Source organism: Caretta caretta, chromosome 9 (assembly GCF_965140235.1).
Source record: "Caretta caretta isolate rCarCar2 chromosome 9, rCarCar1.hap1, whole genome shotgun sequence".
NCBI classification, from domain to species: domain Eukaryota; kingdom Metazoa; phylum Chordata; order Testudines; family Cheloniidae; genus Caretta; species Caretta caretta.
In genome coordinates, this window is record NC_134214.1 from 39,979,479 (window position 1) to 39,996,277 (window position 16,799).

Here is a 16,799-nt window from a genome sequence, read left to right on the forward strand (position 1 = left end):
CCAGCTATCACTCACACACCTGTGTTTATTGTCCTTTGTTCCTGTTTCTTTCAGGTATCCTTTGGGGGTGGAGAGGCTATCTCTTGAGCCAGCTGAAGATAAAATGGAGGGGTCTCCCGAGGGCTTAAATATACTTTCTCTTGTGGGTTCATTTTTCAATCAGGAGATCATTTTTCTTGAAATGTAAATGATTGCACCTGGTCCACTTGTTCGCTGTATATGGAAGTGTGTTGGAGAGCGAGGTGAAGGACAGCTCAGTCTGAAATGTGCAAATCTTTTCTGTTGATGGGTTTCCATTTTGAAAAATGCTGCTTTGACTTTTCAGGGTCTGATTTCCCCTTTGCCTTTCATCTTGTGTAGTTATTTGTGATATACTGAAGCGCTACCATTCGGATTTGGTAACTTTTTACACCCGCTTTGGACAGGTGTTCATGCCTACACAAAGATGTAAATTACTATAACATATTTCAATATGAAAAATAAGGGTGATGGTTATTTTGTGGACTCCTGAAGTGGTTCAAAGCTGGGAGTGTCTTTTGCGTACTTGAGGGTTCGATTATGTGACCTGAGTCATGGCACCATTCTGTTGGACTTCATGTTATAACTTCTAAAGCCTTATCAGTATATTTATGCTGGCATAAGACTAGTATATGAGTGACCAGCATTAGACCCTAGGAATCTAGCTAATGTAAGCTTGTTCAAGTCTCACTATATCTTCAGCAGTTGCTTTGTTGTAGTAGATTGTTACTAGAAATCCTTTGCTCAGAAGCTACAATAAATTGGTTTGCTCCTCCTCCCAAATTACAAACTTAAAATGATACAATGTCTGATTCTGATCTAAAGAATGCCAGCATAAATCAGGAGTGACTGTAGGGAGGTGAATGGATTACATTACGAGTGAGAGGAGAATCAGGCCCACAGACTGCTTCCAGTAGAGGAAAGCCTTGTTCCCTCTAGCAGTGTGTTTACAAAAGGTTTATTTCTGGTAATGAAAAGTGGTATTGTCTGCTCGGAATATGACCCAGGATTCATTGTGCGTATGGATTGAAAATTTAGAAATGCAGATGCTTATTTTTAACATAGCATAGGGGAACGAGCCAGGAGTTGCGAAGAGAAAGTCAAAGAAGGTGGGTTTTTTTCTTCTTTGATTACAGTGGAGCAGATGTGTGCATGACCAATTATGCAGATTTGTTTCCTTATGCAAATTACAGAACAATTTACATTCAAACGGTAAGTAAATGTTCCCTGTAGAATGTCTCTTTTTTGTGTGTGTGGTCTGCTGCTTCATCTTGTGATGCTAACTCCCTATTCCTAACTGTGCTGGCCATGAGTACAATGAAATTATTTATCTTGTCAAGCAGATACTTTTCTCTGTCCGTTGTTTAATGCCATACACTTTATTAAATGTCTGGCGGGACAATCACTTTTTTGGTGGGGATGGGGGTGGGAAGGCAGAACAAAAATGTGAGCTTAAGTGCAACATGTCTGGATTTCATAGCTCAGAATAAATATTAGTGTGACCTGCACTGTGAGTTACTAGAGTCCTGATGTTGAAACTTGTATATCACTTTAAATCCCATTAGGCTGAACAATATTCCCATTACGGCATCCAGTGAAGTATTGAGCACCTACCCATCCGCAGCAAAGGCAGTTTTTAAATAACATGTAAGCACCTTGTAACAAGGAGTTTTTAGAACCTTGAATATTGAATTTCTCAAATAGTGGCCTGTTTTTGGTGGATCCATGTTATTTGTTTCAACAGAATGAATTCATGGTGTTAGATTAATGCCAATGACCTGTCTTCACATATGTACTGAATCTACTCTACATCATGTTATCAGCAAAATGGAATTAACTAAGTTCATAGCAGCCTTACAAGTTTTCAAGGGAGCGTTAATTAAATGAAAGATGTCCATTGTCTCTTCAGTTACTGGTATGCCTTTCGACAGTCCAGGTCAACATAAATTTATTTAAAAAAAAATCAAAGTCATTGTCTTATGGTCGGTGGTTGTAGAGATGGTTACAGAGTTTTCAGTGAGCGTTTCTGTATTAGAAGTCTAGCAGGTGGGAACTGCTGCTGTCATTGTGCCCTAGGTAAAGGATAGCATATGAATGGAATTCATTAATATTTCAAATTGTGTGCCAGATGGGTAGGTGTGTAGCACTAAAGGGGATTAGGCTGTAACTGCATACATCAGTAAAATTGGCTTAGTCTGGAGAAAGAAAAGGAGTACTTGTGGCACCTTAGAGACTAACCAATTTATTTGAGCATAAGCTTTTGTGAGCTACAGCTCACTTCATCGGGTGCATTCCGATGAAGTGAGCTGTAGCTCACGAAAGCTTACGCTCAAATAAATTGGTTAGTCTCTAAGGTGCCACAAGTACTCCTTTTCTTTTTGCGAATACAGACAAACACAGCTGCTACTCTGAAACTTAGTCTGGAGAAAGGAAGATGCATGTGAGGAGTTTATGGTTCACTCAAGTTTATATTCAGACCTATCAAGTTAGATCACTGTAAAAAACTATTTAAAATAGCCAGTGATTGCATAATCCTGTAGAGTATTTTTTAATCAGTAGAAAACAAAACCAAGTGCTTGATTAATTTCACTTCCCTTTATAAAAGCATGAAAACCTCAGTTCAGCTTCCATTTCATACTGAAAGTATCCACATCACAAAAAATCTGTCATAACTGGAAATATCATTAGCAAGCATGTAATAGTTAATAAAATAACAATTTATAATGACATTATAATGAAATATATAGAATACTTTGCACTTGTATAGTGCTTTACATCTTAGAAGAGCTATACAACCATTGATCCTCACAGTATCCCCAATGAAGAGGGTAAATCAGTGGTGGGCAACTTGCGGCCTGCCTGCAGCCCTTCGGGGTAATCCGCTGGTGGCCCATGAGACAGTGTTTACATTGACCATCCACAGGCACGGCCGCCCGCAGTTCCCAGTGGTTTGCCATCCCTGGCCAATGGGAGCTGCGAGAAGTGGCGCGGGCCACAGGGACGTGTTATCTGCAGCTTCTTGCAGGGAGTGGCAAACCGCAGCCACTGGGAGCTGCAGGTGGCCGTGCCTGCAGATGGTCAATGTAAACACTGTCTCATGGCCCATCAGCAGATTACCCTGACAGGCCACAGGTTGCCCACCACTGGGGTAAGTGGAATTATTCCCGTTAATGTCCTAATGGAACTATTATTTATTTGTTGAATGCTTGCAGTGTTCTTATCTTTGTAAAGAACACACAATAGACACAGGGTAAAATTTTCAAAGGCACCCAATTGATTTAGAAGTTTGTCTCATTTTCAAAAGTGAGTAAGTTACTTAGGACCCTTTCGGGGGGGTTAGGCACCTAAACACCTTTGAGGATCTGGGCCTAAGTGCTTTAGTCATTTTTAAAATAGAATTTAGGCTCTTAAGTTAGGTTTTTGAACATTTTACCCATAGTCTCTGTCTCAAGGTGCTTAATACCTAAATAGACAAGCAATTGAATTGAGACACTCAAGGTACTGAATGGCCACTAGGGGACTTAATCACACAGTGGTGCAGTTAGCAATAACATTTCCTTGGATGGTAAACTAACACTGATATAAGAAAAGGAGTACTTGTGGCACCTTAGAGACTAACCAATTTATTTGAGCATGAGCAATTGGTTAGTCTCTAAGGTGCCACAAGTACTCCTTTTCTTTTTGCAAATACAGACTAACACGGCTGTTACTCTGAAACCTAACACTGATATGCTTCACAGAAGAAGAATAGAGGTTTTAAAGAGGAGAGGGTAAGTGCTTGGTGCTTATGGTGTCATGGGCAGCATGGAAGAAGAACAGAGACAAGAGATGATGATGATCATAAAAAAGCAAGGAGTGCAAGGTTCAAGGCAGACATCGGGGGGGATGAGAGCTGAGGTGCTGCCCAAAGCAGAGCTATGTTGAGAATGAGGAGCTTCACAGTATTAACATTCATGGCAATAAATAAAAAGGACACTTATTGTTCATATGGACATACAAAAGCCTGCAGACCCAAGCTGCAGTTAGATTGTCCTAATTAGAAAGAAGCCTGAAGCACAACCCAGATCTGAACACCTCTTAACTTTATTTGGGTTACTAAGTGGGGTAGTGCCTTTCACAATCCAGAACTTAATCCCAATCTAAAATTTACTGCTGACTCTTAAAGGGAAAATATCCAAAAGCTGCTAAGTGACTTTCACTGGGACTTTAGCTCCTCATTTAGGCACTATATCTACACGTCTGACCCTCAGATGTTAAACCGTTTGATTATTTCCCTAGAAATCTGGCTTTGAAATTTGCATCTTGGGTTCATCTTCAGTTTTTATAAGCATACTATTTCCATACTGAAAACCCTTAAAAGGGAGCATGTCAAAGGAAAAAGAGAAACCATTTAGGATTTTAGATTTGCATAAGCTTCTGAATCACCCACAGACGAAGTAAAGTTCTGAGACCTCAAGAAGACTTAACAGAAGATTTGTGGCTGCAGCTCCCTGCGTAAAAATTGATTCTGCCCATGGATAATCTACAATAGGCCTAGCTTTATAAATAGCTATAAAACAATTCATGGCTACAAAAGTTAGATTTGTTTAAATGCTTATTTGTAGAAACATTCTGTCACTGCTGGTTTGTACTTTAAAACTGTACTATGATTCGCAAAAAGAAAAGGAGTACTTGTGGCACCTTAGAGACTAACCAATTTATTTGAGTATAAGCTTTCGTGAGCTACAGCTCACTTCATCAGATACATACTGTGGAAACTGCAGAAGACATTATATACACAGAGACCATGAAACAATACCTCCTTCCACCCCCTCTCCTGCTGGTAATAGCTTATCTAAAGTGATCACTCTCCTTACAATGTGTATGATAATCAAGTTGGGCCATTTTCAGCACAAATCCAGGTTTTCTCACCCTCCGCCCCCTCCCCCCCCACAAACTCACTTTCCTGCTGGTAATAGCCCATCCAAAGTGACCACTCTCTTTATAATATGTATGATAATCAAGGTGGGCCATTTCCAGCACAAATCCAGGTTTTCTCACCCCCCTCCCCCCATTTTTCAAAAACCGCACACTCAAACTCACTCTCCTGCTGGTAATAGCTTATCCAAAGTGACCACTCTCCTTACAATGTGTACGAAAATCAAGGTGGGCCATTTCCAGCACAAATCCAGGTTTTCTCACCCCACCCCGCAAAAACACACACACACAAACTCACTCTCCTGCTGGTAATAGCTTATCCAAAGTGACCACTCTCCTTACAATGTGCATGACAATCAAGGTGGGCAATTTCAAGCACAAATCCAGGTTTTCTCACCCCCCACCCCCATACACACACAAACTCACTCTCCTGCTGGTAATAGCTCATCCAAACTGACCACTCTCCTTACAATGTGTATGATAATCAAGGTGGGCCATTTCCAGCCATAAATCCAAATTTAACCAGAACGTCTGGGGGGGGGGGTAGGAAAAAACAAGGGGAAATAGGCTACCTTGCATAATGACTTAGCCACTCCCAGTCTCTATTTAAGCCTAAATTAATAGTATCCAATTTGCAAATGAATTCCAATTCAGCAGTTTCTCGCTGGAGTCTGGATTTGAAGTTTTTTTGTTGTAAGATAGCGACCTTCATGTCTGTAATTGCGTGACCAGAGAGATTGAAGTGTTCTCCGACTGGTTTATGAATGTTATAATTCTTGACATCTGATTTGTGTCCATTTATTCTTTTACGTAGAGACTGTCCAGTTTGACCAGTGTACTTGGCAGAGGGGCATTGCTGGCACATGATGGCATATATCACATCGGTGGATGTGCAGGTGAACGAGCCTCTGATAGTGTGGCTGATGTTATTAGGCCCTGTGATGGTGTCCCCTGAATAGATATGTGGGCACAGTTGGCAACGGGCTTTGTTGCAAGGATAGGTTCCTGGGTTAGTGGTTCTGTTGTGTGGTATGTGGTTGTTGGTGAGTATTTGCTTCAGGTTGCGGGATTGTCTGTAGGCAAGGACTGGCCTGTCTCCCAAGACTTGTGAGAGTGTTGGGTCATCCTTCAGGATAGGTTGTAGATCCTTAATAATGCGTTGGAGGGGTTTTAGTTGGGGGCTGAAGGTGATGGCTAGTGGAGTTCTGTTATTTTCTTTGTTAGGCCTGTCCTGTAGTAGGTGACTTCTGGGAACTCTTCTGGCTCTATCAATCTGTTTCTTCACTTCTGCAGGTAGGTATTGTAGTTGTAAGAATGCTTGATAGAGATCTTGTAGGTGTTTGTCTCTGTCTGAGGGGTTGGAGCAAATGCGGTTGTATCGCAGAGCTTGGCTGTAGACGATGGATCGTGTGGTGTGGTCAGGGTGAAAGCTGGAGGCATGTAGGTAGGAATAGCGGTCAGTAGGTTTCCGGTATAAGGTGGTGTTTATGTGACCATTGTTTATTAGCACTGTAGTGTCCAGGAAGTGGATCTCTTGTGTGGACTGGACCAGGCTGAGGTTGGTGGTGGGATGGAAATTGTTGAAATCATGGTGGAATTCCTCAAGGGCTTCTTTTCCATGGGTCCAGATGATGAAGATGTCATCAATATAGCGCAAGTAGAGTAGGGGCGTTAGGGGACGAGAGCTGAGGAAGCGTTGTTCTAAATCAGCCATAAAAATGTTGACATACTGTGGGGCCACGCGGGTGCCCATAGCAGTGCCGCTGATCTGAAGGTATACATTGTCCCCAAATGTAAAATAGTTATGGGTAAGGACAAAGTCACAAAGTTCAGCCACCAGGTTAGCCGTGACATTATCGGGGATAGTGTTCTTGACGGCTTGTAGTTCATCTTTGTGTGGAATGTTGGTGTAGAGGGCTTCTACATCCATAGTGGCCAGGATGGTGTTATCAGGAAGATCACCGATGGATTGTAGTTTCCTCAGGAAGTCAGTGGTGTCTCGAAGATAGCTGGGAGTGCTGGTAGCGTAGGGCCTGAAACCTGTACTATGATTATGACTTAGGTGCAGTCAAATCTGATATGACTTTGAATTAGGGAAATTTCATGACCAAATCTAGTTTTCCTTGTTGAAATTGTCTTATCTAGTGTACTGCTGTAAATCTGCTGAAGTTTCACACCTGATATGTTGAATAGAACGTCATATTATGGTAGAATAAGTATTATAGATGTACTGGGCAGGGTAAACTGGAAAAATTAATTGCTTAGGAACATAGGTGGCTCCTGACTCTATGATAGTGTGTTGCCACATACAATTTAAACACAAAAAGAAAAGGAGTAGTTGTGGCACCTTAGAGACTAACCAATTTATTTGAGCATAAGCTTTCGTGAGCTACAGCTCACTTCATCGGATGCATACTGTAGAAACTGCAGAAGACATTATATACACAGAGACCATGAAACAATACCTCCTCCCACCCCACTCTCCTGCTGGTAATAGCTTATCTAAAGTGATCACTCTCCTTACAATGTGTATGATAATCAAGTTGGGCCATTTCCAGCACAAATCCAGGTTTTCTCACTCTCCTGCTGGTAATAGCCCATCCAAAGTGACCACTCTCTTTACAATGTGTATGATAATCAAGGTGGGCCATTTCCAGCACAAATCCAGGTTTTCTCACCGCCCTCCCCCCCTTTTCCAAAAACCACACAAACAAACTCACTCTCCTGCTGGTAATAGCTTATCCAAAGTGACCACTCTCCTTACAATGTGTATGAAAATCAAGGTGGGCCATTTAAACACAAACATTTAAACAATTTAAAAACAATTTTAAACATTTAAAAACAAACATTTAAACAAGCTGATTTATCAGTTCCTAGGGCCAGATTGTGCCCTACCTCTCCATGGTATTTATTGGTCCTCATTACCAAGGCATTTGAGCACCTCACAGTCTCACAATACCCCTGTGAGGTAGGGGAGTGCTATTATTCCTACTTACAGGGGGTACTGAGACCCAGAGAGGCCAAGTAAATTGCTGAAGTTCCTCTGTTAGGAAATTGAACCCAAGTTGCTGAAGTTCCTCTGTTAGGAAATTGAACCCAGACTGCCCAATTGCTGTGTTGGCAGCCTAACCACTGGACCATCCTTCCTCTCTGCCCTTGTGCTGGTGCAGGAGGGAGGAAGAGAGGTACCTACCTTTGTATACAGGTAGGGCAAGGACTCCCCAAGCTAGTGCTGCTGCTGGCACAAACTGCTCCAGAGGAGTGAGGGGACAGTGGGTGGGTAGGGCCATTACCCTTTCTGTATGAGGCAGAAAATTTGATTTGCTGCAGCTGCAATGACTCCTAGCTACACCTTTCTGAGTTTTGGCATGATGCCCCCTAGTGCTGCCAATGGAGTAGTGCACTGTTTTGTATGAGAGGTTGTGGCTCTATGATACAGTTCAACCCTCCAGTGCAACCGGAACACTTACAGAAAAGTTTTTAATAAAGAGAGTTATTACACAGGAAGTCATTTGTCTACAATAAGTGTTATATATACCAGAGTGCTAAGAATAAGAGTATGGACTTAGTGACTGCCTATTCACAAAGAACATTTAAACTTGTATATAACCAGTCCATTGGAAGAAATATACAATTGTATTAGGTCACAGAGCAGTCACTTTGAAATATCTGAGTATATTTTCCCTTTATATTATATTCCACTTCACTGCCTCTCCTGTCCCATGAATTACTTGTGTATATGCATAAGTGACTGTCCACGAGTTCCTGGATATGAGCCTGAATTTGCCTTGCAGAATTACAGTGTGATCCTTCAGAATAATGGTTCAAAATACTTTTACTTTTTACTGACCATGGAAAGGTAAATTTAGTAGCTCTCTAGAGGAACAATGGACAACTGCTGTGGCATAAGTAGGGTGACAAACTATAGAGGAGCTTTGGCAAACTATGCATGTTCTCCTTCGCCCAAAGGACTGATGAGTTTCAGTGTTATGAATCCTTCTTTACAATACTTTTGATTCAGGAGGGGTTCACACTGAAATGCTGATTCTGTAGAATGGGCTAGGAATAACTTTTAAAAAAAAATTTCATGATCTAAGTTAGGGAAAGAAGTTTAAAATGTCATTGCCTTGAGGAAGGACAGGAAAACATCTGAGGTTCTCTTTGTATTGTTATTCACCCACATTAATCTGGCAATGAATAAGAAAAGCAGGGGGTATTTCAGGCTACTTTTCAATGCAGAGCACAGACAGTTTGAGAGAGTTGTGATTTTTCTGAAGACTAATTTTTCCTCAGTGTAAGTACAGCATTCTTGTATCAATGTTTGACCGGAATGACTTTCACAATATTCAGTAGCTGTAAGCTTCTTTGTATAATAATTATCGGCTAGCCTCAAAATAATGTCTTTTCATGGTTTGGTTGATGCAGCTCAAATTCTTCTTTCGTACGTTCTGCATGTTATTTTTTCTGATTTTGTATGGTTTTTTCCTTGAACCTGTTTGCAGTTGTAAAGGATGCAACCAATATTGTCCAGTGGTTAGTAAATTCTGACATTATATGGCTATCACCATGAACATACTGATTTGTGCACAGATCTCTTGATTGACTCCCCTTTCCCCAGACAGGGGATAGCTGCACCACAAGACCAAAATTTGACCCACCTTGTGTTGCTATAATCCGATGTGAAAAGGCCTATAGCCTCTGAATATACTGGGGTTTGGGGTTTTTTTACAACTACTGTTTTTCTGGAACTCGGACTCTTCAAGAAACGATAACGAGCACAGACCATTCTCAGAACAGTTCTGACATTAACTTGATCCTCCCATATCAGAGAAGGAAGTCACGCTCCAAGATTCAATGAGAACTGAAAGGCAAAACAAAATTTTCTTTCCTCTGGAATCCAGAGACATACCAGCCCAGTCTAGGGTTTTGACATCAAGCTCTGGAGCTCAAAAATAGAAGCGTGGTTTGCTTGGGAGGCTAGATGAGTTTAGCAGACAAAAATGGCATAAATCTTCCTGAGACAAGGTGGGTAAGGTAATATCTTAGGGCTAGTCTACTGCTGTGGCAGCACTTTAACGTGGCTTGTGTGGTCGCGGCAGAGTGCTGGGAGAGAGCTCTCCCAGCACTCTAAAAAAAAACCCACGTTCACGAGGGGCGCTGAAATTTGCTGCGCTCGGGGGTGTGTGTTTTTTTCACACCCCTGAGCGAGAAAGTTGCAGCGCTGTAAATTGCCAGGTAGACAAGCCCTTAATAACTGCTGTTGGTGAAAGAAACAAGCTTTCCAGCTTACACAGCTATTCAGGCCTGGGAAAGGTACACAGTGTCACACCTAAATACAAGGTGGAACAGATTGTTTAGCACATTGTCAAGGTGAAGGTGAAGTGGCCAGTTGACACCTCTGCAGTTGTAGGATAAAAAAGGGAGGGGGGAGCTGTTAAGGGGTACAGATTGTTGTAGTAAGCCTCAAATCCATTGTTATTTAGTCCATGATTTTTAGTGTCAATAAAGTTGTGAATGTAAGCTCCCAGACTTGTCCTTTGAAGGTGCTGTGCTGGTTTCCTTTGAGGATGAGCACAGTGAGATCAGATATGGAGTGATTTGCTTTTGTGAAAAGTGTTCACCCACAGGTGATATGTTGTTTTTGTCTTTTATCGTTTTTCTGTATGAGTTCATTTGAGAGCAGAGTGATTGTTTTGTTTCACCCACATAGTTGTTGTTGGGGCATTTAGTGCTCTGAATGAAATACACCATATATTGTGAAAGGCACATGTAAATCTTCCTGTTATTTAGAGTAATGGAGAGGGTCAGCTGATGTTGCTGGAGAGAATAGAGATATCTTTAGGTGTGATGATACATAATAAAACAGTGTTGTTAAAAAAAAAATGAAATAACCATGTCAAATTCAGCTTTATTCATAACAAAATAATATCTGTCTAATATAATTTCTAAAGCCTCACCACTGCAGTATCTACCAACTGGTTGGGAAGAAGACAAAGTCAATGGAGAAGAAAAATCTGTAGATTTGAAGAGGACATTTACTCCTGCAGAACAAACTATTAACCATCAGTTAATTTTAGCTCTGAAGTTGGTGACATGCTGCACAAGAAAGAGGACAGTCTTGGGTTGTTTTGTTCATAAATGAAAAGAAAATTGTGTACTGCTAAGTCCTTCAATATGAATGAAAAAAAGTTTAAAAGAGAGCAAAACACACTTTTTGTGACTAACACAATTTAGGGCTGGGGTTTATAGTGCTTTCCCTTACCCCAGAAACAATCAACAACAAAATATTTCCCAGTGTTCAAATCCAGCATTGTAGTGAGTTGACTCTATGCATCTCTAGATACATTTACTCTCAGCTGTGAATAATTTGCCATTAAGATTAAACTGAAATCTTATATAACTAGTGGTCTAGAAACAAAAAACAGTGGGACTTGTTCTAAATCTTAGGAAAAATCTGACACTTTGGGTCAGATTCTTATCTCAGTTGCACCAATGTAAATTCAGAGTAACTTCACAGAAGAGCTTAAAACACTTTTGAAAATGGGACTTAGCCTCCTTGATTACATATGTGCTTTTGAAAATTTTACCGGATGTGCTTATATCTTCATATCCCATGTTAGCATGACTGCAATGTTTCCTCCTTAGGCTAACAAACCCCACAAATAAACCTGTACTACTTTTATGACAAGAGTGGGGTAGGGTTATGTGCATTTTACATGCTGAATTGCCAGTGGTCAGCACATCTCAAGGGAAGAGCTGTGCGGCTCCAATCAATTGAATTTTGCACAGGTTTCAGCCGCTGTTGTTTCATAGGTTCTCAACTCTTGTGGTCCACTCAGAATTGCATCTTTTCTGGAAGCTCAAGTGATTGGTGAGTTTTGCTACCTTGTGCCTTGCTCTAGGAACACTCCCTTCCATTCCTCCAAAAGCCTTTTCAGGGGGCCAGGATGGCCCATCTCTCCCTCATCCATTCTCTGGTGTCTAGAGTGTGCCATCTGATCTATTTTTCCTCCTCCTCCTTGATCTGCCATGGGTAGGTAACTAACCTCTACCCTCCACTTACCCACAATCCATCTACAACTTTTTTGCCAAATAGGAGTTCTTTATTATCTCAGCACATCTCGGCTCCAGAGGAAAGGGCCAAAAGGAAGAATAGGGTATATGGGAAGGGGGATGTGTACGCTGCACCCAGATGATACCAGCTGGGGTACATTTTGGTCTCTAGAAGACATGGGGTCAGGAAAAGGATCAACTGACTGCCTCCTGAGGCAGGGCACTGGCAGCCCCCCCAGTGACCTTAGCTGTGTCTACACTAGAGACCTTACAGCGGCATAGCTGTAAATAATAATAAATAAAGGATGACTCAGCTTGAGAATGAAGTATTTCAATGAGATGTCCTTGTAATGTGTACTTTCATCCGGCTAAAAATAGCACTGCTTGGTTCAATTGCGTAGACCAGCAGTATAGTTTTCAGGAAATCTCCACATCCATCTTTACTTGTTTGTAATGTCAGATGAATTTAGCACCACTTTTCCCATTTCTTACTGAGCACAGTTAAACTTATCTGTGGAGGGTAAACCAGGCTTAGCAGAACTAATCCAATAATTTATGAGCCCAACAGTTGTTTCTGCTTTTCAGGCCAGGTGTAATCTTATGAACCATCTTTTTTCTTCTTCCCAGGAGTAAACGATGACTGGGCTGATGGCCAAAAATTTAATTAAATGTATTTTTTTTCTTCTAGAAGCATACAGTGTCACCTGGCATTGTGGTTGTTCCCTTTATAATTAGTCATGAAATAGCATGATACATGCTTTTTTATTTTCAGCAGAAAGTGATCACCAATTAATTTACTTTTGGAAGGTATATGTGGAGTGGTATTAACAAGTACAATTCAACTTTTTCCATGAAGAATTTACAGAGAGATCCACAGCCCTCAGCTAAGCTAATGTTTTGTGAAAGGGAAGGATTTGTGGAATCTCTCAGAAAAAGGTTAATTTTTGTTCTCTCTCTTACACGAACTCAGAACTGGGGTAATAGAGTGGAAAATAACAATTCAGTTGTTCAAAAATTGTTCACAATTGAATTGTAAATTGTGACAAAGCAAGAAAAGTGCATGTGTGTTCAGTGCGGCTGATTGTGGTTTCACATCACTCTTACAGTGATATGACTCCATTGACATCACAATTTTAATGCATTCCTGTCTCCACCTGCTAGAAGGGAGGATCAAACCTACTTGTTTGGAAGTATTGGAGAAACCAAATTGCAGAAAGTGGTAGAAATGATCATTTATGTATGGTGTTGTTTTTAGATTGCACATCTTTTTTTTATTATTAGCAGTAAATATAGGGTCCATATTTGTGGCATAATTATTGATTGGGGTCTTAGGAAATGTGTTTGCTAAAGGAAGTCCTCAGTGTATTTCTGAAGGGTTCCAGCCATTATTAGAGGTCTTGGTCTATCAAATTACCATTCTCCTACCTGATAGTGTTTTATGCACAATAAAATTCAATACCTGTACCGAAATAAACTTACAGAACATGTGGCATTTTAAAATGTCAATAAGATAAATAGGACCTGTAAACATTTGTAAGCAGATTTTATCTTCCTGGCACAGTATGTTCTTCCTTTTTGAACATTTAGAATGGAAACATCTGTTTTTTTATTGTACTGAAAGCTGACTGATTACAGCCAGTTACAGACTGAATTACAGGCATCAAGTTACCGGAACAATGAAGAACTTTAAAAAAAATAAAATAAAAAGATAGAATTCTGAATGCAGACACAATTAAATGTTGCATTCTCAGATTAATGTGCTTATAATGGGGATGCTAAAGATGGAGGGTGTTAAACATCATTTGCTATTTGTTTAATCATAGGAAATTATCTACACAAGTCAGAGTAAATTTAAAGCTAATTTCCATGACAGCATGTATCCACTTTTTAGGCTTCACGGCTGCTCCTCTTTGTAGTTGACCATTAGACTAGGTAGTTCAAATGTTGTTTGACAAACAGCTTCGCAGGGCTTTGGAGCGGAGCCTGGAGCTGGAGCGCGGAGCCGTGGAGCTGCATGTTTTTGCTTGGAGCTGGAGCACAGCTCCAAAGCTCTGCAGCTTAGTTTAAAATTTTTTTAAAAAATCCCCAAAAGATAAAAAATGCTGGAAATGAACAGCTAAGGGTCTGAATGTGGTGGCTCAGGACCAAAGCCTTGCATACTAGTGAAAGAGGAAAAGGAAAGAAAATATTGTATCCTGCCACTTGAAGGCACATGCTCTGCATGGAACTTGTTTACTTTGATCCGGGTGTCTCGACTGAAGTTAGGACTGAAGTTTCTTCAACCTGGTCCAAAAGGAGAGCAAAAGGCTATATGAATGAAGCTTTTCTTCAGATGTGAGCAGAGGAGAAGAGAGAAATAAACCAGCTCTATCTTAAAATCTCCATTAGGTCATACAGGCCTGCTGTGGGTAGTTACTTTCCCACTTTCTCCTAGCTTCCTGGTCTATGCTTGCTACAAGAGCTTCCGGACACCCTTTTCTTCCTTTTTCCTCTGTGGGACTCGCCTCAGCCCAAGACACTTTCCTTTTTATATCCTTGCTATAATCTCATCAGGGGTATTTTCTACCTTTCCAGCAGGCACACTGAGTAGCTTTGTCGTGAGTAACCCTCTGGCTAGTCCTCTTTGTACGCTCCACTCTAAGCAGTAGGCAAGGAAGGAATCATATTCACCCCAGCACAGAGATCCAGTCAGTCTGCCACTGCCATATAATCCTACATCACTTATTATCAGCCCTACCCACCCAAGCCAGCTTTGCCCTCTTGATTTCTTAATAATGGAAATACACTGTTGGATGTATAGTGTAAATTTTGTAGATAGTTTACTAAATGTGTAGGAAAGATTCTGAAAGGAATGTGGTCCCAAGAATATTTCCCCCACTTAATTTCCCCTAGTCCTTGCATGCCCTCAATCCTATGCCCTGCCAGTCTCCTACACTACTCCAACAATTTCACTATGTGGAATGTCCACTTCTGTGGTTCCCAGCGCCAAAGTATCTGAGCACCTCACAATCTTTAATATATTTACAACACCCCTGTGAAGTAGGGAGGTGCTATTATCCCCATTTTACAGATGGGTAACTGAGGCACAAAGCAGCTAAGTGATTGGTCACACAAGAGGTCTGTGATAGAGCAGTTTTAGGCTAGTGCCTTAGCCACACGGCTAAGTATAGTTCCATACCACCCCTTTACATGCTCCCGGTCAAGCACACCTGTAGCCCAAACCCCTTTTGTTCCCCTGCCCTATCTCCGTGAAAAGCAAATGATGCAAATACAAACTTTGTTTCACGGGCAAAAGATCCATTCATTCCTGGACCAGTGTCAAAAAAGCACTCTTATAGCAATCTCAATTAAAATCTTTAGAATTGCCATACCCAGATAATTAATATTATTCTGGTATTCCCTATACGAAGTGTGATTCCTAACATTAATGAGGCTAGAGGAAAACTATATCAAATTTAATGGCAACCATTGTAGAATGAGGAAACGATCACAGTTTTAAAGTCTGGTACTTGCAAACCATCAGGGATCAAAACAAATGCTGCAAACCCCTGGAAAGATGAGACTCTTCACTTCCCAGTGGTGTATAAAATCGCAGCATTCTGATTACTATAATTTCTCTCCTCCTTCAGTTTCAACATGATTTTAGCAGCTGCTATCTTGGGAACTGCAAAGGCTAGAAATCAGAGCTGTAGTTATATTCTCTCTGGAAGCCTGGAATGCAGCATTCAAGAGGCATAACATATTAATCTCTAACTTTAGCAGTTTGTGAGATAGTGCCTGCCAAAATCATGTCTGAATTCAAGTGCAGGGCTGTGGGAAAACTAGATAATAAGAATGACGTGATGTTTAAAGTCCACACAATTTTTCAGGGCTTGGAGGCCCGGCATACATTTCTAAGCACTGATGCTGGACCAATGATCCAAAAGAAAAAAATGTCAATCACTTTTAGTAGCAGTGCTGCTATTGAGACAATCTATGCTACTGTTGGCTCTAGTCCGCTGTAGGAATGTCTCAAGGAACAATGTTTCATTCTTTAATGTCAGAGTGTCAGAAGAAAACCAAGGTTAGAAGATGAAAAGAAATGCATTAAAAGTATTGAAGATCCTGACTTTTAAAGTATACACATGAAGCAAATACATTCCTTCACAAAATCTTTGGATAGCAGTTCCCCTGCACACCTGTCAATATCAATATTTAGAGGTATCTTTCCACTGCTGCACTAACAGCAAAAACATTGTAAGGGACACGGCTCCCTGCACTATTATGTGTTAATGCTCTAAACTGCTACAGAAAAGTACAGAAATCTGAACTCTTGATTTTGTATGTTTAAAAATATTGGTTTACCATTTGTGGGTTTTTTTAAGTATATTATAAATTAGGGCAATTAAACTGCAGTTCTAATTTTGATGGAAGAAGACTCATAGATTTAAAGGCCAGAAGGGCTCATCATGATCATCTAGTCTGATCTCCTACACATGGCAGGTTACAGAACCTCATCCACCCAATCCTGTAATAGACCTATAACCTCTGGCTGAGTTACTGAAGTTCTCAAATCTTGATTTGAAGACTTAGCATTTCAAAGAATTCACTGTTTACTCTAGTTCAAACCAGAATGTGACTCGTGACCCACTCTGCAGAGGAAGTAAAAAAAACAAACAAACAAAAAACCCAAGATCTCTGCTAATCTGATCTGGAGGGAAATTCTTTCCCAGCTCCAAATATGGGTTATCAGTTAGACCCTGAGCATGGGAGGAGTTCGGAAAAAATTCTCTGAAGTAACTCAGAGCCCTCCCCATCTAATGTCCCATCTC

At 40.8% G+C, this 16,799-nt stretch overlaps 1 protein-coding gene across 2 annotated transcripts in view; it reads left to right on the top strand.

Moving 5' to 3' along the window:
- SPSB4 (splA/ryanodine receptor domain and SOCS box containing 4) overlaps positions 1 to 16,799 on the top strand; it is a 326,063-nt gene that overhangs the window by 25,878 nt on the left and 283,386 nt on the right. The gene's annotated exons all lie outside the window — the stretch shown is intronic.